The following is a 15,233-nucleotide window of genomic DNA, read 5'->3' as shown; positions in this document are numbered from 1 at the left end:
TCCCAAGCAACGGAGCCCCAAAGGTATGCTGAATTTCGGGCTAAAAAGTGTGAACGCAGATTGATTTATTCTCTGGTTCACGGGAGCTGCGTTTGGAAAAACAGCTCTGAGAGCAAAGGCTTGCATACCAGGAATTCTTGTGGTTGATAAGATTTCCTGTCCCAAGAATGGTATGCACAGTTGCTAGGCAACGACAGTCAGTACAGTGGAAAGGTACTGACAGAGAGCCTGGAATTGTTTTGGCTATCTACGCAGCTGTGCAAGGACTTTGAAACAGTGTGCAGTTTCCCTGCCAGAGAAGCAGTAAACAGCCCAAAAGAGACTTTTGGATTTTACTGGCTCGAAAGTGAGAGCAGACACTTGGATTCAGAATGGATGCCAAGAAGGGGGGAGGTTTACCCTATCCACCTCCCCTGAGTGCCGTGGTTCTGGATGAACACGACCGGCTTGCTGCACTGGAAGTAAAGGACAGGGGGAGGGAGGAACGGAGTTCTAATTCCCCCACCGATGAGGCTACTGGAGAAAATGCTGTAGCTTTGAACGTTGTCCAATGTCACAACTGTGGACAGGCTGGGCATCTTCAGCGGAACTGTAAGAAGCCACGCCAGCCAAAAGGAGCTAAGGCCTGCTCAGCAAAGCCTGAGGCGTCAGGCAAAGGTCATACCAAGCCTACGGTGAAACCTGCAAAGGCTTTGATGGCGAAAGGAACCATGCCAGATGTTAGGAACTCGTTTGTAATCGACACTGGAGCGACGGTTCATATGTCCCCACACAGAGGCCTGTTTACAACGTTTAAGAAGCAAAGCTTCGCTGTGAAACAGGCCAACGGTCAGGAGCTGGAAGCGACCGGGATAGGGACTGTGTATCTTAAGAGTCTGAACCTGACTATAAACAATGTTTACTTGGTTCCTGAGTTGAAGTTCAATCTGCTGAGTGTTTCGCAGATTGCAAAGAAAGGACTGAAACTGTCCTATGATGCTGAGAGCTGCAAGATCTTCAAAGATGGAGAGTTGTATCTTTCTGCCAAAGAGAAAGATGGACTGTATTTGTTGACTTGTTCACAAAGTGATTACATGGAATGTAATTCATCTGTGTCTAACTTGATTTCTCTCGCAGGTGTGACCAAAACGAGCGCCGAGAAGATGGTCAGGGTCGACAGAGCGTTTCAGCGAGTGTATGCTGATGTGATTGGTCCTCTAGAACCATCTAGAGGCAATGCAAGATTTTATCTTGTGTGTGTGGATCATTTCTCTAATTTTGTCTGGATTTATGTGTTACAGAGGCCACAGGAAGCCGTGGAAATGTTTCAGGAATTTTGTGACAAGGTTAAAAATATGCATGATGCTAACATTGATTGCCTTTTAACAGATGAGAAGCAAATTTTTCTTTTACAGGATTTTCAGGAGTTCCTGCAGAAGAAAGGGATAAGGCACAAGGTTGCTGTTTCAGCGGAAGCGTGGAACAGGGGTGTCTGTGTACGGGTGAACAAAGAATTGCAAAAGGGGATGAAAGCGCAATTGCTTAGTTCACATCTGCCACATGAGTACTGGGCGGAGTCTCTAATGTCGTTTTGTTAAACGTGGTTGAGAAAGGTTTCAAAAGAGTTGGGAAGTTCTCCTTTTGAGAAACTGTTCCATAGAAAAGCTTCTGTTGCCCATTTCAAGGTTTTGGGGTCTCATGTGAGGACAGAAGCTCCAAGTGGAGTAAAGAATGCCAGAGGCATTTTTGTGGGGTATGAAAAGGGTCTCTACAGAGTAATTTTGTCTGAATCTGGTCAGGTGATTCTCACAAAATTTCTAGAGAGTGCTCCTGAACAGGAGAGAGTAATTGTTCACACATTTCCCACTGAGGACGATTCAGATGATGATGATGATTTTACAGATTACAGTGGTACTGAGAGCGACAGTGATAGCTCGGAGAGCTCAGTCGTCACAGTCATTGAGAGGAAATCTCACACAATGGATAGACCTTCACAGGTGAAGGATGAACCACTGTTTACTATTGGAACTGGTTCTCCCAAGAGTCCTGAGACTGAACCAGTGAGCAGAGAGGATCAGCACCTCATACGTAGGTCTGAGAGAGTTACAAAGGGTGAAAGCACCCAAGAGGTACTCAAAAGAGTTTGCTAACTTAGCTGTTGCATGTGTTGCTGTTGTGCACAACCGAGGACAGGTTGGAGCTGTGTCTAAGTCAGAGACAAAGACACAACAGAGAGTTGCTAGCCAAGGTAATGCAGATGCACTCATTCCTTGGAAGCCAGACAACCAGAGAGGTACACTGGGGAAACCAGTGGCGAGGAGTTCCAAGGGTGGAACTGTAACAACAGGGGAGTGTTATGTGTATAACAACTGTTTGTTTTCTTCTCTGGATCACGCTTTGCTTGCCGCAACACGCATTGATTCTTTTGGGGGAGGATGTTACGAAAAAGGAGCAATGCAGCTGCGTGCTCCAGGTGGCTGGATAGCCAAACAGGATGTTGATGTTTTGGGACTGTACCGTGGGAACAAAGGACAGTCTATTCAGTGTACTGAGCACCAGATGTTAGCTCAGAGTGTCACATGATCTGTACTGGAAGTACAGGGGAGGAGTTATTCTCTCTCTGCTGTTGGAGTTAAGAGAGTGCAGACACGTTTTCTCTGTACTGCTGGAAAGACAGGAATAAAGGCATGTAAATACATTTCTGTCTGTCTCTCTCCCCTCCCTGGGGATGGTAGGGGAGGAGTGGTGTGTTCTTCTCACGTTGAGAAGGATCGCCGATTGAGATCTCGCCTGATCTTGCCGGGAGTCGCAGACAGGGAGGTCAACAAGGATTCAAGCCGGGCACCTGGAGGGTGGCCAATTCCTCTGACTAAGGCTTGAAACCGACGCCTCTCAAGGCTAAATTGCCTTGTTAAACCTTTCTGACTGGACAGCCCTTCTCACCGTGGCTGCCTCAGTCGCTAGCAGAATACGTCAGTGGGCGTTTCTTAAACCTCTTCCAACATAAAAGTTGTTTGACGCCCAGTCTCCTCCTCCTCTCACTGCGCGGGATTCTTCTGTGCAGGGAGGGCGTGGGTAGCGGAGGACCTGTGCTCTCCCCGCTGATGTCCAGTGAAGAGTCCTGGAGCTCTCCCGCCGATTCCCCCATCTGCCCCCCTTTATCCCTGGTGTTGCACTGATTTGCTTCCCCCTCTACTGAGCTGCCTCTCCCCCTGCTGGGCCCTTCGCCAGCATCATCTGGGAGCCTTCCCTTCGCCTCTCGCTCCAATGTCAGTTCCCTGACATCCACCTCCCCCCCCCAGGACCCCCTCCACCCCCGGCCCGACCTGTAGAACCAACTTCGTCCATTTCTTTGGCCGACGAGGCGGGGAACCCCCGGAAGGAGCTGTCGCCATCCTCGGAGGATTCGAAACCCGCTTCCCACCCGCTCTGATTCCTGCCTATGGGGTGGGCCTCCCAGTCTGATTCTTCTTCCTCCGAAACCTCTCCTCCCTCCCCCTCGGAGGCAGAAAACCCCTCAAAATCCTCTTCATCGTCTGTTGTTCCAAATTGCTCCTCCCAGAATCTCGCTAGGGGTTTGGGTTTGTCCGGGAACAGGCGGTGGAATTCCTCCACCAGATACCTGTCATCGATTGCTTCCGCGGGAACCCACGTGTTTTCCGACCCGGGTTCCCCCTCCCAAGCTACCAAGTACTCCACCTGGCGTCCTTGCCACCTTGAGTCAAGTATTTCCGTGGCCAAGTGGTGGTGTTCCCTTTCTTCTACCTGCGGGTGTGTGGTGACTTCTCCCTCTCGCCCTGGGAATTCCCGCCCCTCCCTGTGCGGTGAGAGTAGGGACCTGTGGAACACCGGGTGTATTTTCATGCTGTCAGGCAACTTGAGCTTAAATGCCACGGGATTCACCTGCTGAGTTACCTCAAATGGTCCCAGCCGCCTGGGCTGCAACTTCTTGCACCCCCCCCCCTTAAAGGGTAACCCTTGGGTGGACAACCACACCCGGTTCCCCACCCGTATGGTCTCCCCTTCCCTGCGACGCTTGTCTGCCTGCCTCTTGTAAATTTCCTTGGCCCGCTCCAAGTTCATCTTAAGTTGCTGGTGCAGGGCCTCCATTTCTTCCACAAACTGCTCTGCCGCAGGTACGCTCCAGCTTTCCTCCCCACTCCCCGGGAAGGCCCTGGGATGACACCCATAATTGGCCATGAATGGGCTCATTCCCGTGGACACGTGTTCAGCGTTGTTGTACGCAAATTCAGCAAGCGCTAGTTTCTCTACCCAATCGTTCTGCCTCTCGCTGACGTAGCAGCGTAGGTATTGCTGGAGTATACTGTTCGCTCTTTCTGCTTGCCCGTTGGTCTCCGGGTGTCTCGCCGTCGAGAAGTCCACTTCGACCTGCAGCAAGCTCATGAGCTTCCTCCAGAACCGGGAAGTAAATTGTTTCCCGCGGTCGGAGATAACCCTCGAGGGAGCGCCATGCAACCTGAAGATGTGCTCCACAAACAACCGGGCTGTTTCTTCTGCCGTTACTGCATGTGAGCAAGCTATAAAATGGCACATTTTTGTCAGTAGATCGACCACTACCATGACCGCTGTCTTTCTCCGGGACTTGGGCAAATCGGTCATAAAATCAATGGACACCAACTCCCAGGGTTTTCCCGGCGTGGGTAAGGGTTCTAGTAATCCTGCGGGGGCAGCCCGCTCCCCCTTTGCCCTTTGGCAGCGGTCGCACCCCTGTACATATTCCCGTACATCCTCCCTCACCCTGGGCCACCAGAACTGCCTGGTGACAAGCATCATGGTTTTGTGCTGTCCAAAGTGCCCAGCTGTGGGGTTGTCGTGCAGTTGTTTGAGTACCTTTCCCCTCAGGGTTTCCCCCGGTAGATACAGCGCCCCCTTGTAGTACAGCACCCCTTCCTTCTCCTCAAACCCTTCTTGGGTTTCTCTTCCGTCTCGGAGTTCCCGGATTTTAGTTTGTGCGAACACGTCGTTTCTGGTAAGCCCGGCCAGTTCTCGTTTCCCCACCAAGGTTCCCCCCCACACCCATCCATCCTCGGGAATCACGTGTCGTTTCTCCGGCGGCCCCTCTCCTTCCATGTACTCTGGCTTCCGGGAGAGAGCATCTGCCCTTACGTTTTCCTCTCCTGGCACGTATCGGATTTCGAAGGAAAACTTGGAGAACTCCTGTGCCCACCGAATCTGTCTCTGGTTGAGTACTCGTGCGGTCCTCCAGTACTCCAAATTCTTGTGATCTGTGCACACCTGGATCTGGTGTTGCGCCCCTATCAGTAGATGGCGCCATCGACGAAAGGCCGCATAGATCGCAAGCAGTTCTCGGTCATACACGGTATAGTTTTGCTCCGACTTGCTCAGCTTTCTCGAGAAAAAGGCACACGGTTTCCATTCCTGCTTGCTCCTCCCTGGCTGCAAAAGGACCGCCCCAATGGCTCTGTCGGACGCGTCGGTCTCTAGCCTCATGGGTTTCTCCAGATCTACGTGCAGGAGTTGCTCTTCCGATGCAAACGCCTTTTTCAGTCTTTCAAAGGATTGCTGGGCCCCCTCTGTCCAGACGAACTTCCTTTTGCTACTGAGACAATCTGTGATGGGCGCTGTCAAGTGGGCGAAGTTCTTGATGAACTTCCTGTAGAAGTTGCTGAACCCTAGGAACCTCTGCACATCCTTCCGTGTTTTGGGAGCCTTCCACTCCAGCACTGCCTGCACCTTGCTTGGGTCCATCGCTAGGCCCTTGTCTGACAACTTGTACCCCAGAAACTCGACTTCTCTGTCGTGAAACTGACATTTTCCCAGCTTGACCCACAACTGGTGCTTCTGCAGTCGTTTTAGCACTTCCCTGACGTCTCTGACATGTTGCTCCTCGTTGTCCGAATAAATTAAGACGTCGTCCAAGAAGGCTATGCAGTTCTTGTACAGCAGAGACCCCAACACGTGGTGCATGAAAGCTTGAAAACAGGCGGAGCCCGACTGTAATCCAAAAGGCATAACTAAGTACTCAAAGGCCCCTAGGGGTGTGAACATTGTGGTCTTCCATTCATCCCCCCTCCCTCATTCTAATCAAATTGTATGCTCCCCTGAGGTCCAGCTTGGTAAAAATTTTCCCCTTCCTCACTCGCGTTAAAATGTCGTCAATCCTGGGCACTGGGAAGGTCACGGGTTCCGACACCAAATTGACGGCCCTATAGTCCACAACGAGCCTGGGTTTATTAGTGTCTTTTTTGTCCACAAAGAACACCGGACTGCCTCCCACCGCTTTTGATTCTCTTATGAAGCCTCTTTTCAGGTACTTGTCAATAAATTCCCGCAACTCCTTCATCTCCCTGTCCGACATGGCATACAGTTTACCCACCGGCAGCTGCGCCCCCGGGAGCAAGTTGATTTTGCAGTCAAAGGGCCTATGGGGGGGTAGTCTATCCACCTCCTTCTCGCTGAAGACCTCCTGCAGATCCGCATATTGTGGTGGCACCTCCCCTTTCCGCTCCACAGCCATCCCAGCCACTCTGGCCATGGTCATCCTTGGGGTTTCCCCTCCTAGACAGTGTTCCAGGCAGTAAGCGGACCCAAAGGTGACTGTCCTCTGATGCCATGCCACCACTGGATCATGTTGTGCTAGCCAGCTCATCCCTAATATTATTGGGGGCCCTGCCAGTGAGGTGACGTGAAAGGTGATGGTCTCCGAGTGCCTGGAAACCCTCATTCTCATCGGTGGGGTCTGGTGTGTCACTTCCCCTCCCAGAAGCTCCCTACCATCAATGGTGGTTACTTGCAAGGGGAAATCCAAGGGCCGCAAGTGGAGCTGGTGCTCTAGTGCAAAGTCTTTGCTGAAGAAATTGCAGGAACTGCCTGAATGCAGCATCCCTTTCACCTTGACTGGGTGCCCATTCGGGAGTTCTAGCACCACTTTAATGGCTATAGCCGCCTTGGGGGGGTCTGGTTGAGGCACTTCTACTGGTTGCTGGCCTGGCTGCTGTGCCCGCTGAGTGGCAGCCAAGCGTTCCCGTTTCCCTGCTCCTGCCCTTTTTCCACCTCCTCCTCACCCCCTGCAGCTCCCACCATTCCCTGCCAGGCCTTTCTTTGAGGACAGACCCTGGCAAAATGTCCTGGCCGCTGGCAAAGGAAACACTTCTTGGTGGTTTTCCAATCCTTTCCCTCCTTCTTGCGACCTTCGCTGGAACTTGAAACTTCCCGCCCGCGCGCGCCCCATCTATTTCCATTGGCTCCGCCAGTGGGGAAGGCTGCCTTGGTATTTCAGGAATGTGGTAGTCATGGCAACGTTGCTCTCTCCCTTCCCGCCTCTCCTGGGCCCGCGCTTCCTGCCGTACGCCAATCGCAAGCACAGCCTTGGTCAGCTGATCCATCGACTGCGGGCGGGGTGCGCGGGAAAGCTCATCCTTCACCGTTGGGGACAACCCCTCCTCGAATAACATTTGTATGGGTTCAGAGTCCAGTTGCCACTCGAGCCGGTGAACTATCATGGCAAAGCATGACCAGTAGTCTCTAACTGACTGGTTCCCCTGTTTACAGTTCATCAGTTCCCGCCGAGTCACACTTTGTTGTACATCACTGGAAAACATTGCATCCATTGCCTGGAAGAATTTCCTCAGGTCCTTCAAGGCGGCATTCTGCGTCGCCATTAGGGGCCTGATCCATTCTCTGGCCCCATCCTGCAGGTGACCTACAATATAGGCAACCCTCGCCCCATCGTCTGCAAAATCATTGTGCTGCAGTTCCAACGCGTACTCTATTTCCGTTTGGAACGCACTATAGTCCTGGGGCTTCCCTCCAAATTTGTGTACAAGTCCCGGTACCTTCTTTGCTATGGGGGTGGGTCTGACCTGTGCATCTTGAGTCCGCCTTTCATCCAGCCGCACCATCAGAAGGGCCACATGCTGTTCCAAATCTCGGTTCCTCTCCACCAGATTTTGCCCTCCAGCTGCTCCCTCCGTGGCGTTCGCTTCTCCAGTTTTGTTCATGATGCCGCCTGCCTGCTGCTGTGCACAAGCAACTTCAAGGACTGACGGATTGCTGTAATGCGTATGGGTTGCTTGTGCGTAAACTGCCGCCTCTCCAGGCTAAATTGCCTTGTTAAACCTTTCTGACTGGACAGCCCTTCTCACCGTGGCTGCCTCAGTCGCTAGCAGAATCCGTCAGTGGGTGTTTCTTAAACCTCTTCCAACATAAAAGTTGTTTGACGCCCAGTCTCCTCCTCCTCTCACTGCACGGGAGTCTTCTGCGCAGGGAGGGTGTGGGTAGCGGAGGACCTGTGCTCTCCCCGCTGATGTCCAGTGAAGAGTCCTGGAGCTCTCCCACCGATTCCCCCATCCGCCCCCCTTTATCCCTGGTGCTGCACTGATTTGCTTCCCCCTCTACTGAGCTGCCTCTCCCCCTGCTGGGCCCTTCGCCAGCATCATCTGGGAGCCTTCCCTTCACCTCTCGCTCCGATGTCAGTTCCCTGACAGGTTTAAAATGTATTTTCCGGTATTTAAAACATACACTTCATTATTGTTTAAGATTACCATCTTCAGGGTCTACAAAATTGCAGTGTTATGTTGACAGCGATTGGGCCAACCTGCCCGATAGAAAATCCATTTCTGGCATGGTGTTTCAATTTGGGGATTCCTTGATAGTTTGGAAGTCCAAAAAGCAAGGTATCGTGGCCACATCTTCAACAGAGGCGGAATACTGTGCTTTATCAGAGTTGTGTAATGAAATAAAATTTTACGTTCAAATCCTCAGTGATTTATATATACAATGTGATTATCCAGTTCAAATATAGGAAGACAATCAAGCTGTAATAACTTTGGCTGGGTCTGAGCAGTTTAAAAATAAAATCAAACATTTAGAAATTAAGTATCAAAATGTGGCTGAAAATGTGAAGCAAAACCTGATAATGCTGAAATATTGTAAGAGTATGCAAAATGTGGCTGATATATTTACGAAAGCACTAACTTTTGAGAAACATGCACAACTAGTGGCAAAATTAGGAATTGTTGTGCATGATGTATAAATTTATTCTGTATATGTTTAAAGTACTGTTTTGTTTCTGTTTCTGTTTGAATGAGAGGGGGTGTTGGGAATCATTCTGCACAGGAACATGTTTGTACCTTTAAGAACAGTTTCTGTAAGCTCTGGGCTGATTGGGTGCAGCTGGCCATGACTACAAAGGAGAAAAGCTGCAGTTTGAACTCTGCCTGCAGGAAAAACACCCACAAGCTTTGCTGTTTGTTGTTTGTAATAAAACCTTTATTTGATTTGGTTTTACTCCAGTCTCATGGTGTCACAGTCTCTGTCATCTGCCACCAGTGAAGAATCCCCCTCTAACATTATGATCAGAGCAAGGCATATTTCAGTTTTAGTTACTCTGGGAACAAAGTTTCTGGATAGCCATAATCAATTCATGAAAATGATTGATTTGCATCTGAATAGAATGTGAAGTCCTTTTCTGTTGGATTTCTCACTCTCCATATATCTGACAGATCAAATTTATCCATTTTTTAAAAAGCCTTTGGTAATCTGCCAGCATTCATTACTTTCTGTCTCTGTGTTCTATCTATAAGTGTTGATGCCACTCCATTCAGGTCCCCCATCAGAACCAATTTGTAATCCAGATAGTCCAGAAGTCTTGTTTCCAGGTTCTTAAAAAATTCTGCTTTGCCATCATTTGGTGCATAAATTCCCAATAACAGATATTTTTCACCTCGTGCATTAATTTCTACTGAAATATATCTTCCCTCCTCATCTTTAAACATCACTTTAGGATTCCATTTTTCTTTTGCATAGAAAACCACTCCTCTTTTCTTCACTTTGTCAGAAGAAATAAATTCCTGACCAAGTCTCTTATTCTGGAGGACTTTTCTATGTAGTCTAGTAACATGAGTTTCTTGCAGACAAATTATGTCCAAATTCTGTTTTGCTAACACATGATAAACTTGGTTTCTTTTTGGATGTGAGTTCAAACCGTTAACATTCCAGGAGTAAATTCTCAGTGCCATCTTGTTCAGTGGTACCTCTGGTTACGTACTTAATTCGTTCCGGAGGTCCGTTCTTAACCTGAAACTGTTCTTAACCTGAAGCACCACTTTAGCTATTGGGGCCTCCGACTGGTGCCACGCTGCCATGCGATTTCTGTTCTTAACCCAAGGTATTATTTCTGGGTTAGCGGAGTCTGTAACCTGAAGCGTATGTAACCTGAAGAATATGTAACCTAAGGTACCACTGTACTATTAGGGAACTCCTGCCCCTGCCCCTGGTGCCTGTGAGCTTACCAATCTGAGATCCTTAACATTTTTTTCCAAAAACCTTTTTTCTTCGACGGTCCTAATTCTTTGTTTCCTTCCTTGAAATCTGAAGGAGAGGCCCTCCGGAAACTCCCAGCTGAAGAAGATGTTCTTCCTTCTCAGAGTTCCAGCCAAATCTGTGTAATTATTCCTTAAGTTCAGAAAATGTTTTGGAATCTCCTTGAACAAAACAATTGGCTTCTCTTTAATCTTCAGGCTTTTTTTATAGTGTATACCCAAAATATTGTCCCTCTGTTCCTTTGTCTTGAAAACCACTATACAGTCATGTACAATTTTTGAGTCTTTCTTAGGCTCAAACCTATAGGCCCTCTCAATCCAAGAATTTAGCTCTTTTTCCAAATCCCAGCACGCTGCAAACTCCTCAATTAGCCAGTCCTTAAAATTATCTTGTTCCAATTGGTGTGCGCCTCTCATTCTCAGTTGATTTTACCGTTCCTTCATCTGTAAGAAAGCAATTGCATTAAGCGCATCCTGTTGGGTCCTCTCCACATCAGGCACTCTCACTGTTTCCAATTCCGTCAATCTTGTTTCGTGACTGGCAACCTCTTCCTTGACCTCTTGAATGCCTTTTTTCAAATCTACAAATTCTTGTTTATGCTCCTGTACATTCTGCTGGGTTCCTCTGACATCTGTTCTTATTTCTGTTAGCATTTGCATCACCGTCTCTTCGAAAGTTGATGCTTTGGAGCCTCTTCTATCTTCAATCTTACTTTTCCCAGGCTTATCCGCACCACCAGCCATAACTATTCCAAAGTATCAAGGTCACAGTCACAGTCAACCAGATTTGTAGTACACAGGCAGCAGCAGACAACTCAGCAGCTCCCCCTTTCAAAGTCTTATTCTTTTTACTCTTCTTATTCTTTTAAAAACCATCCAAAATTAAATTAGGCACTTATATCCAATTCAAGGAGGGTAAGAGAAACACTGTGTACAAATTTAGCAAGCTCAGACAGCAGCAGGTACCTTGTAATCCCCAAAGAGGAAAACGAAAGTTGAATGTATCCGCTCCCTTTGTGACGCAATAATGGAGTCTAGCCTTCCCCTGCTGGGTGGTCTGCTTCCAAAAGGCAAGAGTCTATTCCACTGTCAAATCTATCTCATGCAGGGTCTCAATTCAATCAAATTCTCCCCCCCCCCCTTCCCCCTGCAGAAAGAGGGGCTTAAAATGATTCCTTGGAAGTTTTAACAAGTCTTTTAAAGTTGCGGCTTCAGTCAGCGGTAACTGTTTTCACTTTTACTTCAGTGGAAAGGGATCGACCTCCGTAATTTGAATCCCTTTCAAACCAATTAATAGTCCGAATTAAAATCCTTTTTTACTCACGATTATCCAATCTTTTATATTTGGTCGGAGAAACTGGTCGCTAACGATCGCCGGACTTTGGAGCTTTGCACAATGAAGAAAGCGAGTCGATTCCACAGTACCCGCATCTCCAACCCCGCTCGCTCTCGGGGCTCTTATTAGAGCTTACCGGGGAGCAGGGGAGTCGCAAGGGGTACCCGCTGGAACACCAGGTCCTCAGAACGTTCAATCTGAGGTTTGTTCAGGGTTCCGCAATGCTCTCGCGGTCACCCCAATCTTCAAAGCACCAGGGCTCTTTCATCCAAAAGAGCTCCCATCCGCCATTAATCGTGCAGCCAACCGGAAGTTGTATTGCTGTATTATGGGGTTTAGGCAGGTTTTTTTTATTATTATGTTAATGACCTATTTGTTTAGACCAGTGGTTTTCAACCAGTGCGCTGTCGCACCCTGGGGTGCCTTGAATTATGATTGGGGTGCTGCAGGCAACACTGGCCTCTGTCCTTTCTTTCCTTCCCTCCTCTGATGCCCTCTCATGTCTCTGCATCCCAAAGGCTTGCACAGCTGTTTGTTGCAGCAGCCCTGGCTACAAACTTCACAGGAGATTGGTGTCTCTGGGGCTGGCCAGGGGGTGCTGGATCAGTCACTGGATCATCACCTTGTCGTGGTGAGTGGACTTGCATGTTTCTATGACCCTGGTGAGAGAAGCCATCGGGAGTCTTGTACTCCCAGCAGGGTCACCCAAGGCGGTAAGGTCAAAGGGGAGGAGCTAGACAAAGAATGATCCAAGTAGTCCTCAATGGCAGAACAAGTGGAAGATAACAAGCGGTATGTTACAACAGCTGTGAAGGTAGATGAAGGCTGCAGCAGATAAGAATCTACCGATTGTTGTGATTACTCATGCCATTGGAATAGAGCCTTACTGCAAAGACTGTGCATTGGTCAGCATGCACTGATCTACACAAATAAAACAAATTCACACACAGATGTCTTCCCAAAACCAAATCTAAAAAAAGTCCCATGGCGATCAGCAAATGGTAACTGGGGCAGGACCGTGAAATCTGGAAGCCCCTAGTCATGAACCGGCACATGGGCGGTGGATGCAGATTCAGCCACTCTGACTCAAGGAATGAGGCAGTTGAGCAGCTCGGCAGCTGTATCCATGCCTGAGCAGCCCTATTTTGGATCCACTCTGCTCACCCTGAAAAGGTGCTCTAAATATAGTCTGCCTCCCTTTTCCCCTGACTGGATTACTGCGCCCAGTGGGTTCACCACCCAGCAGTCGTAAAAGACAATTGAACTTTGGAACATGGAATATACGGACTTTGTCTGACGACACAGATAATGAGCGTCCCAAATGCAGAACTGCCATCATTGCAAGAGAGCTGCGATGTTTTAAAATTGATATTGCAGCTCTTCAAAATACTCAAAGATCAGGTGAGGGACAACTGAAGGAAGAAAAAGGAGGCTACACGTTCTTCTGGAAAGGTCTACCTGAACAAGAACATCAAATACATGGAGTAGGCTTTGCTATCAAAAACGATCTTGTTGAGCTCTTGTCAGAAGTCCCTACCGGCATTAATGAGCGACTTTCAACCCTTCAAATAAAACACACCAAACCCCAGCAGACTACTATTCTAAGCGCTTATGTACCAACACTCAGTGCCAATGAAGACATTAAAGAATTTTTTTTGCTCTCAGCTGCATACCATCCTATCAGAGATGCCTAAGGAGGATAGAATTGTTGGGATCCTGCCAGGGAGACGGAGGCATCAGGCAGGCCCCCAGTTGTCTCCGGACGATCACCAGTCTCCCGTGGAACAGCATCAGTCAATTAGCAACACAAGACCCGTGCACACCCTTTCAGCGGAGTGTGTAAGTCTCCACAATGAAAGATGCAGGCAGGAGAGCATATTTACAGCTTTATTCAACGTAGTTCAGAACAAAGGAAAAACATGACTGCTTGCCTTCGTGTCCAGGAAAACAGCCGTAACAAAAGCTATATACAAACGGAAGTTCCCAGCGAGAGCTGGAAGTAAACAGGCATGTGATACACCAGTCATGCCTGCTCCTTTTAAGGTGGAATGGAACTATATTCTAACAAGAATTCCTGGGTGATTTTAATGCAAGAGTTGGGCGAGATTTCGATCTGTGGCCTGGGACTATTGGGAAAGAAGGAACTGGCAACAGCAACCAGAACGGAATCTTACTTTTGAAGATATGTGCAGCGCACAACCTTGTTATTACCAACACACTCTTTTGACAAAAAATATATATATTAAAACATATTGGAGGCACCCTCAGTCAAACCACTGGCACATCAGCCCCCTTCCAAAATGGCACTGGGTCAAGTCTCAACTGACTGAGTCTCTGCTGCGTAAGTAGGAGCTCTAATGATCAAATTACCCTGATAAAAAGGCTCAACCTATGAAAATATCTGCCAACTTTTATCCGTAAAAGACTCTGGGAGCTGTCGGGTGGACTTTTAAACCTCCCCTCCCTTTCAAAGCTACTTAAATAAACTTTGAACCACCTCCATTGAAAAGCCCATAAAGCTGTGGGTTGGATAAAATAGCCCCATTTATTTCTGAGTACAAAGATGGTACTTACAAGACAATGTTGCAAAGAACTGGGGATTTCACCTTTACAACCTGTAACAACTCCCCCAAAGAAAAAAACAGGCCAAAATTTCAACCTACTTCCATCCCAAGGCTGATGAAGCAAATAATCCAGGAAACCTCCATTCTCATGAGTGGTCTATTGACCACACCTGGATTGAAAGAGAGGAAAAAACTAATGTCGGAGTTGAGGGAGTGGACCTGGCAACAGAACTAAAACAAGCTGAGCTAGCCAAAGAGGGCCCTGAAGCAAGTTTAGAACAGGAGCTATTCCTGGAAAACCCAGAAGCCATGTTAAATGAGCCTCCCCTCCCCTCCCTATCAGGAGAGAATTTAAGGTGCCCTTCCCCGACTAAGCCAATTGAGACAGACAAATAGTCAAACAGCTTAAGGTTACAGCACCCGGACAACTTTATCTTCTACTTGTCAGGGATGTTCAAAGAGTTACTCAAAACTCATTTCACACAGATAAGCAAAGAACTTGAGCCAATTAAAAATTTCCTTTCGGAAAGCTTGAACCTGCTTACCACCCTAACTGAATTGATTAAGAACCATGAGGTCTCTTTCCCTCACATGACATCTGGGAATAGGACTAATGGAGGTGAAACCAAGCCGGGACTCGATCACAAAAATACAAACAGAAACAATTCAGTTCAGGAGGTAGGGTCCCTTGCTCCCCAGAAACCAACCTTAAAGAGAAAATGCTCAACACAAAAAATGAAGACCAAAAACATCAAATTGAGAGGCCAAAAGGGAATGCCAACCTGACGGACTAAAAAAATGAATTTCCAGAAGTTCTTTTAGCTGCTGGATAATATAACAATAAAGAACTCTGCTTCTACAACCCAAAAGAAAATCACAAACTCATGCACGCCAATAAAGCACTCTGAGGAAAAGCCCCACGCCCCAGCAGATCACACACTGCCCTCTCGTGGAGAAATAGGAAAACCAAAGGAAATTTTGGCTCCCATGCAACCAACCCTTCTCTTGACATCGCAAAGAAATCCCGTGTACCCTAACATAACGAAAAAG

This window comes from Podarcis raffonei, chromosome W (genome assembly GCF_027172205.1).
Source record: "Podarcis raffonei isolate rPodRaf1 chromosome W, rPodRaf1.pri, whole genome shotgun sequence".
NCBI classification, from domain to species: domain Eukaryota; kingdom Metazoa; phylum Chordata; class Lepidosauria; order Squamata; family Lacertidae; genus Podarcis; species Podarcis raffonei.
This window is presented reverse-complemented; position numbering follows the sequence as displayed.